Source organism: Triticum dicoccoides, chromosome 1B (genome assembly GCF_002162155.2).
Source record: "Triticum dicoccoides isolate Atlit2015 ecotype Zavitan chromosome 1B, WEW_v2.0, whole genome shotgun sequence".
Classification (NCBI taxonomy): Eukaryota; Viridiplantae; Streptophyta; class Magnoliopsida; order Poales; family Poaceae; genus Triticum; species Triticum dicoccoides.
Window position 1 is genome coordinate 650,430,014 of NC_041381.1, and position 16,902 is coordinate 650,446,915.

Here is a 16,902-nt window from a genome sequence, read left to right on the forward strand (position 1 = left end):
AAAATTGTGAACCAATTTTTAAAAATTGAACAAAATTTTAAATCGATGAACAATTTTTTAAATCATGAACAAACTTTGAAATTCGAACAATTTTCTTAAAACAAACTATAAAAGTAAAACAAAAAAGGATAAAATGAAAGAAAAAAAACAGAAACAGAAAACGGAAACAAAAGGTAAAAAACAGAAACAAAAACAGAAAAAGGAAACAAAAGGTAAAAAAAGGAACAGGGAAAAACGGAAAAACTACAAAAAAAATGGTTCAGGGACCTACTAGAAGGTTCCCAAAACCAAGCGTCGCTCGAAGTGGGCCGGCCCGTGCGCCTCGTTCGCTCGCTTCGCTTCAGCGAAGCAGCGATGAACGGACGCATGCGGGCGTCATATAGGATTTGCCATGGTTGGCGTAGGAGCCCTCTAAACAATGGATGCGTCTAGCGAGATGGACTGCGTGTGTACTATTTGTGCAAAAAGAAGCTCATATTTGTGCAACTAAGACATTGGTCCAAAACCAATTTTCATGCAGCATGTGTGCAAAAAAAAACATCCAAGACTAGAAAGATGGACTAGGTGTACTATTTCTGCAAAAAGAACATATTTGTGCAACTAAGTATGGGTCCAAACCAATCTTTTTACGCAAATGTGTGCAATAAAATAGCCCAGACTGGAGTCCATCTGTTCTAGTCTTTTGGCTGTTGGTTACACACATTGCAGGAAAAGTTAGTTTTGGATCCATGTTTAGTTGGCACAAATATGGGCTTCTATTTACACAAACATTACATTCAGTCTATCTTTTCATGCAAAAATGTGTGCAACCAACACATAGACTAGATGGAACTAAAAAATATTGAATTTGCTGTCTGTGCAAATATAAACATATAATTGTGCAGTTAAACTTGTATCCAAAGGCAACTTTTAATGTAAATATGTGCAGCAAAGAAACTAGACTAGAAAAAGCACAAGAACAGTATTAAAAATGGACGTAAAAATAGTCCTGTCTCACATAAATTACAATAGGGGGAATGTGTTCTATAGGATTTTCTATATACTAAAAGTGAAATAGAAAAGAAGAGGAAATTCTATTTCCTGTCATCAGAAAAGGTGCCAAAGGTGATCACATTTTGATGTGATCACCTAAGGTTTTGCAAAACAAAAGGTGCCAAAGGTGGTTAGTTAACACTGCATATTGATACGTCTCCGCCGTATTTATAATTTTTTATTGTTCCATGCCAATATTATTCAACTTTCATATACTTTTGGTAACTTTTTATATTATTTTTGGGACTAATGTATTGATCCAGTGCCCAGTGCCAGTTCCTGTTTGTTGCATGTTTTATGTTTCGCAGAAACCTCATATCAAACGGAGTCCAAACGGGATAAAAACGGACAGAGATCATTTTTGGAATATTTATGATTTTTGGGAAGAAAAACCAACGCGAGACGGTGCCCGAGGGTGTCACGAGGTAGGAGGGCGCCCCCCTAACCCTCGTGGGCACCCCGTAAGGCGGTTGACGCTCTTCTTTTACCGCAAGAAAGCTAATTTTCGAAGAAAAATCTGGGCGAAGGTTTCAATCCAATCGGAGTTACGGATCTCCAGATATAAAAGAAACGGTGAAAGGGCAAAAACCGGGAACGCGGAAACAGAAAGAGACAGAGAGACACATCCAATCTCGGAGGGGCTCTCGCCCCTCCCACGCCATGGGAGCCAAGGACCAGAGGGGAAACCCTTCTCCCATCTAGGGAGGAGGTCAAGGAAGAAGAAGAAGAAGGAGAACGAGGGCTCTCTCCCCCTTGCTTCCAGCGGCGCCGGAGCGCTGCCGGGGGCCATCATCATCACCGCGATCTACACCAACAACTTCACCGCCCTCATCACCAACTCTTCCCCCCTCTATGCAGCGGTGTAACCTCTCTTTTACCCGATGTAATCTCTACTTAAACATAGTGCTCAACGCTATATATTATTTCCCAATGATGTATGGCTATCCTATGATGTTTGAGTAGATCCGTTTTGTACTATGGGTTAATTGATGATCATGATTAGTTTGAGTTGCATGTTTTATTATTGGTGCTGTCCTATTCTGCCCACCGTGTCGCGCAAGCATGAGGGATTCCCACTGTAGGATGTTGCAATATGTTCCTGATTCGCTTATAGTGGGTTGCTTGAGTGACAGAAGCATAAACCCGAGTAAGGGGATTGTGGCGTATGTGATAAAGGGGACTTGATGCTTTAATGCTATGGTTGGGTTTTACCTTAATGATCTTTAGTAGTTGCGGATGCTTGCTAGAGTTCCAATCATAAGTGCATATGATCCAAGAAGAGAAAGTATGTTAGCTTATGCCTCTCCCTCAAATAAAATTGCAATAGTGATTACCGGTCTAGTTATCGATTGCCTAGGGACAAATAACTTTCTCGTGACAAAAAGCTCTCTACTAAAACTAACATAGTTGTGTCTTCATCTAAACAGCCCCTAGTTTATATTTACATGCTCTTTATTATCTTGCAAACCTATCCAACAACACCTACAAAATACTTCTAGTTTCATACTTGTTCTAGGTAAAGCAAACGTCAAGCGTGCGTAGAGTTGTATCGGTGGTCGATAGAACTTGAGGGAATATTTGTTCTACCTTTAGCTCCTCATTGGGTTCGACACTCTTACTTATCAAAAGAGGCTACAATTTATCCCCTATACTTGTGGGTTATCAAGACCTTTTTTTGGCGCCGTTGCCGGGGAATGATAGTGTGGGGTGAATATTCTCGTGTGTGCTTGTTTGCTTTATCACTAAGTAATTTTTATTTGCTGTTCTTAGTTGTTCTCTATCTTTAGTTATGTATATGGAACACAAAATACCAAAAAAATTAGGTGTACTTGCTACTTATGGAGATGGGTAACCTCCTAAAACCCTCGATGCTCGTTATGTGAAAGAAATTATGTACTACTTTGATAATTCTGAAAAAACTCCATTCAATTATGTTATGGGAGACACGTTGAATCAACGTGAATACTTTAGGGATTATCGCTTGACACAAAAAGGGAAACTATTATAGGATCAAATTTATATGTTGTATTGGTATGCTAGGCAACTATGCTTGAGATATGATTATACTTGTTGCTCTAGGATGAAGGCTCCACACCTTCCCTTTTCATGCAAATTCAATGATAATAAAACCTTAGCTTCTTATGCTAATGGTATATATGATTACTATGATGTGGAACAAATAAAAGAATTCGTTGCTTTTATGGGTGCTTATGAAATTGAATCTTTGTTTAAAGAGTTTGAAGATTTTGATGATTCAGTTTATAGACCTGAAAATTTTGCTATACTTAAATATTGCTATGAGATTTATGAATTCAATTCTGATATTGATGCATTTATTGAAGAAGTCTCCGCTGTCCAAGAAGAGACTAATATTTTGCAGGAGTCTATGGAAGAAGAAACTGATGAAATTGTGAGCTCATTGGATGAAAAAGATGATGAGGAGAGCGAAGAACAAAAGGAGGAAGAGCGGATTAGCTACATGTGCCATCTTCTAATGAGAGTAACTCTTCAACTCATACATTGTTTAATTCCCCTTCATGCTTACCGAAGGAGGATTACTGTGATGATTGTTATGATCCCGTTGATTCTCTTGAAATGCCCCTTTTTGATGATGCTTTCTATGCTTGTGGCCAAGATGCCAATATGAATTATGCTTATGGAGATGAACTTGCTATAGTTCCTTATATTAAACATGAAATTGTTGCTATTGCACCCACGCATGATAGTCCTATTATCTTTTTGAATTCTCCCTACTACACTATATCGGAGAAGTTTGCCCTTATTAAGGATTATATTGATGGGTTGCGTTTCACTACTACACATGATGATTTTGATAGATATAATATGTATGTGCTTGCTGCCTCTACTTGCAATTATTATGAGAGAGGAACTATATCTCCACCTCTCTATGTTTCCAATATGATAAAATTGCAAGAAACTGCTTATACTATGCATTGGCCTTTACTTGGTGTGCATGAATTGTTCTTTTATGACATGCCGATGCATAGGAAGAGGGTTAGACTTAGTTGTTGCATGATATATGTTACTTTGTGCTCACTACTAAATTACAAATTATTATTAATTAAAATTGGCTTTGATTTACCTTGGGATCCGGGTGGATCCATTACTTGAGCACTATATGCCTAGCTTAATGACTTTAAAGAAAGCGCTGCCAGGGAGACAACCCGAAAGTTTTAGAGAGTCATTTATTTCTATTGTGTGCTTTCATATAGTCTAAAAACAAAATAAATAAATAGGGGAACCCAAAACTTTTCAAAAAGGAAAGTGAAAGTGAGAGATAAGCATTGTTAAAATGGGAGCTAGCCTTGAACTTTGTTCATGCTCACAGAAACTTTGTGAATCTTAATTACAGAAACTTTTCAACAAAAATAATTATCCCCTTGTACAATTCCATTGTATTATAAAAATATGTGCCAGGGTTTGCCTTTAGGATGTTTGCAATGCTTGTTGGTTTGTACGGTGTAGGACAAAAACTTTGGCTGTAGTGCGCGATTTTACATTTTTTATTGGAACATCAAATGGTACTAATTCTTTTTGCAATGTCTTTATGTAAAAATTATTTATTTTTCCTAATTTTGGTAGAATTGTTGGGGTACCAGAAGTATGGTGAATGTTCATATTGCTAAAGACTGTTTTGTTTTTGACAGATTCTGTTTTTGATGCATAGTTTGCTTGTTTTGATGAAACTATCAATTTCTACCAGTGGATTAAGCCATGGAAGAGTTATATTACAGTAGCTATAATTCAAAAATAAAATATGAATTGGTTTGCAATAGTAACTAGAGTAGTGATTTGCTTTATTATACTAACGAATCTTACCAAGTTTTCTGTTGAAGTTTTGTGTGGATGAAGTGTTTGATTTAGGAGGTCTCGATATGAGGAAAAGGAAGAGAGGCAAGAGCTAAAGCTTGGGGATGCCCAAGGAACCCCAAGTAAATATTCAAGGAGACTCAAGTGTCTAAGCTTGGGGATGCCCCGGAAGGCATCCCCTCTTTCTTCAACAAGTATTGGTATGTTTTCGGATTCGTTTCGTTCATGCGATATGTGCAAGTCTTGGAGTGTCTTTTGTATTTAGTTTGCACTTTTCTTTTATGCACCATGGTGGTATGAGATAGTCCTTGGTTGATTTATAGAATGCTCTTTGTACTTAACTTAAATCTTTTAAGTATGGCTTTATATAATGCTTCATGTGCTTCACTTATATCTTTTGAGGCTTGGATTGCCTGTTTCTCTTCACATAGAAAACCTCCATTTGTAGAATGCTCTTTTGCTTCACTTATATATGTTAGAGCATGGGCATATCTTTTGTAGAAAGAATTAAACTCTCTTGATTCACTTATATCTATTTAGAGAGATGACATGAATTGGTCATTCACATGGTTAGTCATAAAATCCTACATAAACTTGTAGATCGCTGAATATGATATGTTTGATTCCTTGCAATAGTTTTGCGATATAAAGATGATGATATTAGAGTCATGCTAGTGGGTAGTTGTGGATTGTAGAAATACTTTTGTTGAGGTTTGTGATTCCCGTAGCATGCAAGTATGGTGAACCGTTATATGATGAAGTCGGAGCATGATTTATTTATTGATTGTCTTTCTTATGAGTGGCGGTCGGGGACGAGCGATGGTCTTTTCCTACCAATCTATCCCCCTAGGAGCATGCGCATAGTACTTTGTTTCGATGACTAATAGATTTTTGCAATAAGTATGTGAGTTCTTTATGACTAATGTTGAGTCCATGGATTATACGTACTTTTACCTTTCCATCATTGCTAGCCTCTTTGGTACCATGCGTTGCCCTTTCTCACCTCGAGAGTTGGTGCAAACTTCACCGGTGCATCCAAACCCCGTGATACGATACACTCTATCACACATAAGCCTCCTTATATCTTCCTCAAAACAGCCACCATACCTACCTATCATGGCATCTCCATAGCCATTCCGAGATATATTGCCATGCAACTTCCATCATCATCATATACATGACTTGAGCATTCATTGTCATATTGCTTTGCATGATCGTAAGATAGCTAGCATGATATTTTCATGGCTTGTCCATTTTTTGATGTCATTGCTACGCTAGATCATTGCACATCCCGATACACCGCCGGATGCATTCATATAGAGTCATATCTTTGTTCTAGTATCGAGTTATAATATTGAGTTGTAAGTAAATAAAAGTGTGATGATCATCATTATTAGAGCATTGCCCCAGTGAGGAAAGGATGATGGAGACTATGATTCCCCCACAAGTCGGGATGAGACTCCGGACTTTATGAAAAAAAGAGGCCAAAGAAGTCTAAATAAAAAAAGGAGGCCAAAGAAGCCTATTCAAAAAAAGAGAGAAAAAGAGAGAAGGGGCAATGTTACTATCCTTTTACCACACTTGTGCTTCAGAGTAGCACCGTGTTCTTCATATAGAAAGTCTCCTATATTGTCGCTTTCATATCTAGTGGGAATTTTCATTATAGAACTTGGCTTGTATATTCCGATGATGGGCTTTCTCAAATGCCCGAGGTCTTCATGAGCAAGCAAGTTGGATGCACACCCACTTAGTTTCGGTTTGAGCTTTCATACACTTATAGCTCTTAGTGCATCCGTTGCATGGCAATCCCTACTCCTCGCATTGACATCAATTGATGGGCATCTCCATAGCCCGTTGATTAGCCGCGTCGATGTGAGACTTTCTTCCTTTTGTCTTCTCCACATAAACCTCCACCATCATACTCTATTCCACCTATAGTGCTATATCCATGGCTCACACTCATGTATTGCGTGAAAGTTGAAAAGGTTTGAGAACGTCAAAAGTGTGAAACAATTGCTTGGCTTGTCACGGGGTTGTGCATGATTTGAATATTTTGTGTGATGAAGATGGAGCATAGCCAGACTATATGATTTTGTAGGGATAACTTTCTTTGGCCATGTTATTTTGAAAAGACATGATTGCTTTATTAAAACGCTCGAAGTATTATTGTTCTTATGTCAAATGATAGACTATTGCTTTGAATCACTTGTCTTAATATTCATGCCATGATTAGACATATGATCAAGATTATGCTAGGTAGCATTCCACATCAAAAATTATCTTCTTTTTACCATTTACCTACTCGAGGACAATCAGGAATTAAGCTTGGGGATACTGATACGTCTCCGTCGTGTCTATAATTTTTGATTGTTCCATGCCAATATTATTCAACTTTCATATACTTTTGGCAACTTTTTATATTATTTTTGGGACTAACATATTGATCCAGTGCCCAGTGCTAGTTCCTGTTTGTTGCATGTTTAATGTTTCACAGAAACCCCATATCAAACAAGTCCAAACGGGATAAAAACGGATGGAGATCATTTTTGTAATATTTATGATTTTTGGGAAGAAAAACCAACGCGAGACGGTGCTCGAGGGTGTCACGAGGCAGGAGGGCGCGCCCCAGGTGGGAGGCACGCCTCTAACCCTCGTGGGCACCACGTAAGGCAGTTGACGCTCTTCTTTTGCCACAAGAAAGCTATTTTTCGAAGAAAAATCTGGGCGAAGGTTTCAATCCAATCAGAGTTACGGATCTCCAGATATAAAAGAAATGGTGAAAGGGCAGAAACAGGGAACGCAGAAACAGAGAGAGACAGATCCAATCTCGGAGGGGCTCTCGCCCCTCCCACGCCATGGGAGCCAAGGACCAGAGGGGAAACCCTTCTCCCATCTAGGGAGGAGGTCAAGGAAGAAGAAGAAGAAGGGGGTCCCTCTCCCCCTTGCTTCCGGCGGCGCTGGAGCGCTGCCGGGGGCCATCATCATCACCGTGATCTACACCAACAACTTCACCGCCCTCATCACCAACTCTTACCCCCTCTATGTAGTGGTGTAACCTCTCTTTTATCCGCTGTAATATCTACTTAAACATGGTGCTCAACGCTATATATTATTTCCCAATGATGTATGGCTATCCTATGATGTTTGAGTAGATCCATTTTGTCCTATGGGTTAATTGATGATCGTGATTGGTTTGAGTTGCATGTTTTATTATTGGTGCTGTCCTATTGTGCCCTCCGTGTCGCGCAAGCGTGAGGGATTCCCGTTGTAGGGTGTTGCAATATGTTCCCGATTCGCTTATAGTGGGTTGCTTGAGTGACAGAAATATAAATCCGAGTAAGGTGGTTGTAGCGTATGGGATAAAGGGGACTTGATGCTTGCTAGATTTCCAATCATAAATGCATGTGATCCAAGAAGAGAAAGTATGTTAGCTTATGCCTCTCCCTCAAATAAAATTGCAATAGTGATTACCGGTCTAGTTATCGATTGCCTAGGGACAAATAACTTTCTCGTGACAAAAAGCTCTCTACTAAAACTAATTTAGTTGTGTCTTCATCTAAACAGCCCCTAGTTTATATTTAGGTGCTCTTTATTATCTTGCAAACCTATCCAACAACACCTACAAAGTACTTCTAGTTTCATACTTGTTCTAGGTAAAGCGAACGTCAAGCATGCGTAGAGTTGTATCGGTGGTCGATAGAACTTGAGTGAATATTTGTTCTACCTTTAGCTCCTCGTTGGGTCCGACACTCTTACTTATCGAAAGAGACTACAATTAATCCTCTATACTTGTGGGTTATCACATATATTTTCTTTGTTCTTCAAAAAAACTGGATAAAAAAGGTTGACGATGCCAACTTGATATTATGTTAGTTGTGCAACTACAAAATGCAGAGGATGCCAACTAAAATAGTTACTCTTGTGCAACTAGAAAGGCCGAGGATGTCAATTAGTTAGATGCTATTGTGTAACTAGAAAATGCTCAGGATGCCAACTAATTAAATAGTCCTATGCAACTAGAAAGGCTGAGGGTGCCAATTCATTAGATACTCTTGGGAAACCCTCAAAAATTTGAAGATGAGATTAAAAAATAGTTACTCTTGTGCAACTAGAAAGGCTAAGGATGTCAATTAGTTGGATACTATTTGTGCAAGTAGAAAGGCTGAGGATGCCAACTAATTGAATACTCTTGTGCAACTATAAATCTGAAGGATGCCAATTAATTAGATACTCTTGGGAAAAGAAATATTCAGCACTTGCATGACCAATCAAAAAATTGAACATTCAGGTTCGAGGCTTCTAGAAGAAAATGTTGAGGGTGTCAATGCAGCTACAAAAAGACTAAGGATGTCAACTAGTTGGATGGTATTGTGCCACTAGAAGTGCTGAGGATGCCAACTAATCAGGTACTCTTGTGCAACTAGGAAAACCCAAGGATGCAAGTCATTTCGCTTAGCACCCCGTTTTGAGTCCCGCCAAGAGGTCCTATTTGGAGAACCCTACAATGAACAAAAAAGGTTGAACTACTGAGATGGTAAAATAAAAGAACATAAATAAATGGTCATAGGATAAAAGAAAAGAAAATATGAATCTCTATTTCACTACCAGGCACATCTCCTTCACCAACCATTTTGTCTCTGCAAAACAGAAAAGAACAAACATAGTAGTCAAAATTAACAAAATTGCACAGGGGGAGACAAAATGGGGGTGTGGTAGGCTACATTTACATATGAAGTTGGCTACTCTTAATGTGAAGTTGGCAACTCAAGATAACAAGTTGCACAAGAATTAAAAAGAAAGTTGCACATGAATTCCCATCCGGGTGTCCCATAAAAAATTATACTACTTGATTGGCAAGTCAATCAAAACAACTTGGATAATGGACCTGCCTAGTTGCAAAACAAATTGGCTACAAAATGCCTTTGTATCACCGTGTGATCCACACCGTTTGCATCCACATTGTGCAACTAAAAAAATAGCAGCCTCAGAAAGACTACGCTAGTTGAATTAAAATAAAAGTTGCACATGATTTGCTGCCTAGTTGTACACAAAAACTGTCACCCCAAAACAAAACAAAATCCATCAAAAACAAAAACTTAGGTTGGCTATCTTTAACATGAAGTTGGCGAGTTCAATATAACAGGTTGCACAAGGAAAGCTGTCCCGGTTGCACAAATGGCTAAAAACATTCACACTAAATCTGTGAAAACTTCTACACAACTAACCCTAAGGCCCCTAACTATGCTGCCGTGTTTGTGCAACTTCGACAGCTGTCCAGGCCAACTGTCTAGTAGTCATTGTGCAACTTTGACTGCTCCCTTGACCGTCTGCTTATATATGGGTGTGCACTATTGCTTGTTCGCTACTAAATCAAATCATATACTGTTGTTTGATATCAAGTACCTAGAACTCGTGTGCTGCTACGCTATTCTACTCGAATATGACCAGAAGCTAGCAATCAATTAACAAGCTATGGGCTATAAAGCTAGAAGTATCACATATGAGCATTTTTCCTAATCCCAAGCTAATGCGAATGTATTTAGCTTCAGGATTACATCACCTACGGAGATGGGGATTACAGAAAGAAGGAGAGATTGGAGGAGGCCGGAGTGCGTACGGACTTCGATTTGGTCAGTGAAGAACTCCATTTCCTAGCCCTTGTTGTCTTCGTATTGCTGCATCGAGGACGAGCTCCCTTCCCTTGCTTCCTTCTCCTCCGGCTGCTTCGGCTAGATCGAAGCCCGTGCTTCCTCCTTCCCCAGCTGCTGCAGCAATGCCCAGACCTCACGGTGGCCCCTGCTCCCTTACCCTTCCTCCATAGGTGGTGCACAAGCTCCAGATGGCGTCCGATTTGAGGGGCGCGAGGGGTGGCGGCGCAGGGCTTGCCGGCGTCGTGAAAGCGTCCGGGCAGCCGGGGCTCCACATGAAGACGTGGGACGAGCGGATCCGGCGCGGAGCTCCTCAGATCCGTCCGGGATCACGAACGGCGGCGCAACTGTCCAGCAGAAAAATAGCCAACCACGGCAGCTCGAACCGCACCGGGGCAGAGATGTCATCGCCGCCACTATCCGGCAACACCATGGTTGTGGTTGAGGCTGTTGTGACGGGGGTAGAGATTGGATTCGTGGAGGATGGGATTTTGTGAGAGCGGCGGCGGTGGAATGGTCGAGAGGGACAGACGAAACCGACAAAAAAGCACCTGGCTCTCATGGGCACACGATTCGCACCGAACGAGCGGTCGAGGCGCGTGCACTTTTAAGATTTTAAGCTAAACAATACCCTCGAAATTCCACTTAAGAAAAGAAAAACAAATGAGTAGCCTCGCGGCAACAGCGCATCCGCACACCGTCGCTCTTCTCCATGGTTTGCCCACCCTCGTGGTTCATGGTCTTCATCCTGATGTCCTTGCACGTACAGTCGTCGCGCGTGGCCTGGAGCCTGTCCGGTTAGCCGTAGGACCCTGCGCTTCCACTACTCCTCTTCCAGCGAGCGCCTCCATCTCGCCTGCTGATGCTGCAGCCGGTGGTCGTAATGTTCCTCCCTCCACGAGCCTACATGCCGACGATCCCTGCACGAGCACGCTGTCGAGTACTACTTGGGCCAGGAGATCCAAAGACAGCGGCCTCCATGACTTTAGCATGGTAGAGTCTGCACGCTGGACAGAGGGAGCTATTGGTGTTGAAATTTGAAACGCTCCAATGAAAATTTGATGGCACCAACGCTCTCCAACGCAACTTCGATACATCAAGGTTAGCTTCTACTCCTACATGGCTGTTGTTACAGAAGATGTATCAGAGAAGCACTTCCTTATAAATTATCGATGCTTACAAAAATTGGATATCATGAAGCTGCTGGAATTTATTCTCCAGGCCAGCCCAATAGCAATTTCAAAAATTCCTAATAAATCCTAGAGGTCCACTCAGCCCATTTGTGCAAGGCAAGAGGTGAAATCAAAGTTTAGTCTGCTAGTTTGGTGGGAGTTGGACCTCCTTATAAGGGATGTTGTTTCCCCACATGTATGAGTATGAGAACAAGAGGGACATTCACGCGCGCTCCTCCTCCGCCGTCCGCCTCGCCCCGCCGCGTGGCGCCGCGGGTTGCGGGAATGAGTCGAGCCGATGTCTAAATTTTTGCCACGCATGACGGGTATACGAACGGTCACACGGAAACTGAAACGTTTTGCTTAATTTTGGGTGGTCTGGCATGGCATGTTTCCTCTTTCCAAATATAGTCATAGTGATGGACTACTATATGGTACATGCAGATAGATCTGACTGCCATTTTACATATTCGCATAGGTCAATGCTCAATACTGCCTTTTTCCGATTCTCTTACTGGCATTTACATATTACTTTGCCTCTTTAGAGTTGCAAATTCTTTTCTCTTCCAAGAAATGCCATGTTTTCATTGTACTGAGATTTTTTAGTTTTCGGATCAATTTTGTTACTAATCTATTTATAACTAAATTTCTTATTGATTTTCTCTATGCAGGCCATAAAGGGGTGCCTCCTAGAACATGTCATTTTTGTTATTAATCTGTATATAACTATATTTATTATTTTGAGGTGAAAAACTTCTGAGGATGCTTTCAGGTATTTAAAGGTAAGGATTCAGCTCCTGATTATACTTTCATTAGTTCAGTGTGTTCATTATCATATCATACCACCAGCAGAGTCATTTTTGCTTACTTCCATAAATAGTCATAAAACGATCAAGTCCGCCCTGTCATATCCAAGCCAATTTCATATTTATGCCTTTTCTTGGGAGGAATATTATTATTTTTAATTGTATTATGAGATTAGTAATTTGAGGCTTTGCTTTAACTGTTGCAATTCAAAGGAGGAGTAGGAAGGATGAAAGAAACTTGGGCATTTAACTTTCTTTGAATTGAGCTCGCTCTTAACATAAAAAAATGTAAGTTTTTTATATTTTTATTGTTGCATACAATAATTTATTAGCATTACACATAGTAAATGATACCATGCTATACCACATCGCTGCACACTAGATCCAACGATGTTGCCTTGGAGTTCGCCAAAAGGCAGCGGCCACCTCACCAACTTCATCCTACCCATATTTACCACCGGGAAAGTATCTAGTGCTCCCAGGCCTAGGGTGCTCCCGGTGCTCCGATGCGAAAAACATTTTTTAAAATGTTCAAAAAATTCTGAAAAAAATTCAGCACATTGACGGAACATCGATGTCTCTTGTCACAAAATTTTAAATCAAAATTCGAAACATTGCTCGAGATACAAAAATGACAAATTTAACATCAATGTGATAATGGGCCAAACTAAAGCCCAACTTATGTTATGTACAATTTTTTTGTCATTTTTGTATCTCGAGCAATGTTTCGAATTTTAATTTGAAATTTTGTGACAAGAGACATCGATGTTCCGTCGATGTGCTGCATTTTTTTCAGAATTTTTTGAACATTTTGAAAATGTTTTTCGGACAGTTGGAGCACCGGGAGCACCCCAAGTCTGGGAGCACTAGATACTTTCCCATTTACCACCTCCTCCGCTTTCTAGAATCACCGTACTTTGGGATCCGACGTGGCTGCAATTTGGGCTGGACTTAGTATATGGGCCAAATGATAGTGAACCAAGCCCCAAAAACAGTGCAAAAAAATTAGAACTGAAATTTAATATTCAGGAAAAAACATCGCCATAGAAATGATATCATTTTAAAAAGTATTCTCGACTAATTTAGTAAACACCTTCTCAAAGTTAAAAAAAGTTTGATTGATAAAAAAGTTCGTGTTTTTCGGATGAAATGAAAGTGCCGAGCTGAAATAGGTAATAAAGAAATACTTTTTCGCCCGGTGCAACGCACGGGCATTTGTACTAGTAACAATAATACCCCTAAAACACTAAAAAACTAAGAAAATATTTACTGGTGGTGTTGTTTCTTTGTAAGTATCTCATGATTATGTTTAACTAGAAGAATGCCCGTGCGTTGCAACGGGGCCACATTAACTTTAAGAGTTCAATATTAATCATGTTAATAATACATTTAATATTCTCATACATATCAAGTGACACTGGCGACCTTTTTTGTCAATTTAGCAACGGGCTCAGTTGCAACGGGCTCTTTATACATATCAGACAACTCGCTACTACTTAAACTACAACTATGGCTACCAATATTTTTTTGTCAATTTAGCTCAGCAATAGTGCCTAGCTTAATAGACTGCTTTGCATTCACCCCCTCAGAAGACAGAGAGAACCAACTCAACATGTCAGAAGATTAACAGAAATTTCATTTGTATGGCATGAACATATAGCAGGAGCACCAACACATAGATCAGCAGAGAGCAGAGCACAGCATGCACACACTCGGGTCATCTATATCATACACACACAGCAACGCACACACGCATCACGCTGGCATACACATACAGAAAAGCAGGCACACACGCATCATGCGCATTGGCCGGTGCGACGCACGCAGAGCAAGTACGTACGCACGGAGAGCAAGCTAGCAAGCACGCACACGTCCAACCCCGCCGCTGCATGCGCTGGCAGAAGGTCAGGCAGCAAGGGAGACTGCACATTGAAGCTGTCCATGCAAGGCTGGAGGTGCTGGGCCGGCGACGGCGGTGTCGGGACGGCGCTTGATTCGTTGCCGGTGGCGTGGAGCTTGGGGCGTCAACGCGGCGATAGCTAGTGCTCGGGGATGGGGGTTTGGGGCAGGGGCAGTCGACCCGATGGCTGGCGAAGTTAACGGGCTCGGACGGCTGGAAATTCGGCGGGTGGCGGCGGCACAACGCAAGGATGGGACAGGCGGAAAACCTAGCGGGCGTTCAACTACCAATACCCACGCCTTTTTTAGGGGAATTGCTTGTGAAAATAACGTGCGACGATGACTTAGCGAGCGGATCCCCTTAAAAAAGACATAGCGAGCAGATTCCCTTAAAACTGGTAGGAATGGATACGATTGATGACGTTGATAAATAGTGGTGAATGTTGGCCTAATTTACTATCATCATGCATGGAAATGAATCATCAAGAAAAAGAATACTTCCTATTACTACACTCATAGGAAGCTTCCTAATCTCTACTACCAAACAGTTTCTGCCCAAACAAGGAAGGAAAGTTATGGACGTGATTCGGAAGGAAACAAACGTTATGAAGATTAATTAATTTAGATTTGATCTTTAGAGATTGATTGTGATTGATTCTTTTACATAAAGACATTACTAAATAATTTGCGTCAGTATGGAAACGAATCATCAAGAAAAAGAATACTTCATATTACTACACTCATAGGAAGCTTCCTAATCTCTGCTATCAAACAGTTTCTGCCCAAACAAGGAAGGAAAGTTATGGACGTGATTCGGAAGGAAACAAACGTTATGAAGATTAATTAATTTAGATTTGATCTTTAGAGATTGATTGTGATTGATTCTTTTACATAAAGACATTACTAAATAATTTGCGTCAGTATGGAAAGTTCTGATCCGTTCAGTTTTTTTTCGTTGTGTGAGAGGGTGAAGTGAAAATAAACCGATGAAGTGGGGGAGGCAACGAAAAAAATCTACGACGGTTAACCTACGAAAAAAAACCGGACGAAAGTGGTGGGACGAAAAAAAACCTGGAAGCGAGACTACCAACTGCTCCATTAGAAGTAGAGATTAGGACATGCCATTACCAAACGCCGCAGCAGATGAAGCACAATCATACATTCATCAAAAAAGAAACCACAATTGCTCATTTAAAGCTCAACTAGCATTGTGGTATGGAATGGTCCAGCATGGCGGACGTGTCAGGTAAGACAGTTGAACAATTAAATTCCAGCGGGTTGTTTTAGAAATATTATCGATGCTCGAAGCATAGGTAACGTTGGGTACTGCCTGACTTCACCCTGTGATGTTGTAGTGCGCTTTCTGTACTTACATTACAAAACCCCGTGATACAACTGAGAATACAAGCGGATATGGGGCACCTAGGCACGCTCGCCACACTGGATTGACGATAGGGTCCCACAAGAAATCGCCCAAAAAACCGGCGGTCCGACGGACGTCTCATCAGTTGGGGGTGTAAACGCTACGTGGCGCCGCTCTGGCTCGCCGCCAGAGGCCAAATCCGGATATTTAAGCCGACCGGTGACCCCCAACCCTAGCCAATCCACCTCGCCCTCTCCACGCCACTAGCCCGACCCCATACACCACCTCTCTTCCTCTCAGGCGCTCTTCCCACGCCGTCCTGTATCGCCATGGTTCGCCAAAGAAGACCACCTATGCTATGCTAACGCCGGATCGTCGGTTCCAGATTGAGCAGGAGATCCGGGCAAGGCGCATCGCAACCGGCTTGCCTTCGGACTCGCCGGAGCAGGAGCAGGAGGAGCAACAGCTGGCTCTGATGGATGAGGAGGTGGAGCGGCCGGACGAGGAGGAGCTGGCGCCGGCTCTGGCTCCGGGCTTCAACATGGCGGACGCTCCGGCAGAGTTCGTGGTCGCCCAAGCGGTGGAGATGGCAGAGCAGCAGACCCTGGAGTCCATCCAGGATGATGCCTATGTGGAGTCTAACCGACAGTTCATCCGACAAGAATGGGTAGCGACCTTCGTGCTTTTCGCCGAACCAAAGGCGGAGCCGTAGGAGGTGGAGCTGCGGCTGCCGCCCATGTACCCGAAGCCGGGCACCGAGATAGTAGACATATCCGACGAGGATTAGGGTAGTATAGATTGTTTGATCTATGTAGTACGTGGATCGCATGCTTTTGTATGGATCTAAGGTTTCTAGTACGAGGTATCCGAATGAAGAGAAGCAAATTTGAGGCGTGACTAGGGCTCGAATTGAATCGAACCTGAAGAATAACAAGTCGAACCGAGCTTTAGTTTAAGATCATTTATAGACCGAGTCAAACGATTCAATCTCACGAGTACTCGTGTAACTCGTTTAGGTCAGTACAAAAGATCAGCCACTCCCACTCCCAAAATAAGATCAGCCACTCAGGACCCTGCATCCGAAGCGCACAACACAAGGCCCAGCCGCCTAGGAGACTCATGCGTTACAAGGAAATTACAATTGTGTGGTG

The 16,902-nt window shown here is 41.7% G+C and overlaps 2 long non-coding RNA genes across 2 annotated transcripts; one reads left to right on the top strand and one right to left on the bottom strand.

Annotated features, from left to right (window-relative positions):
• Positions 1–9,017: 9,017 nt before the first annotated feature.
• LOC119349389 lies at positions 9,018–11,027 on the bottom strand. The gene is made up of 2 exons (XR_005169399.1): positions 9,469–11,027; positions 9,018–9,362 (listed from the first exon to the last, which is right to left on the bottom strand). It is a non-coding gene; the product is annotated as an uncharacterized LOC119349389 (long non-coding RNA).
• A 162-nt stretch (positions 11,028–11,189) lies between these two features.
• On the top strand, positions 11,190–12,495 carry LOC119311057. Its single transcript, XR_005150868.1, has 2 exons — positions 11,190–11,612; positions 12,355–12,495. It is a non-coding gene; the product is annotated as an uncharacterized LOC119311057 (long non-coding RNA).
• Positions 12,496–16,902: the final 4,407 nt, after the last annotated feature.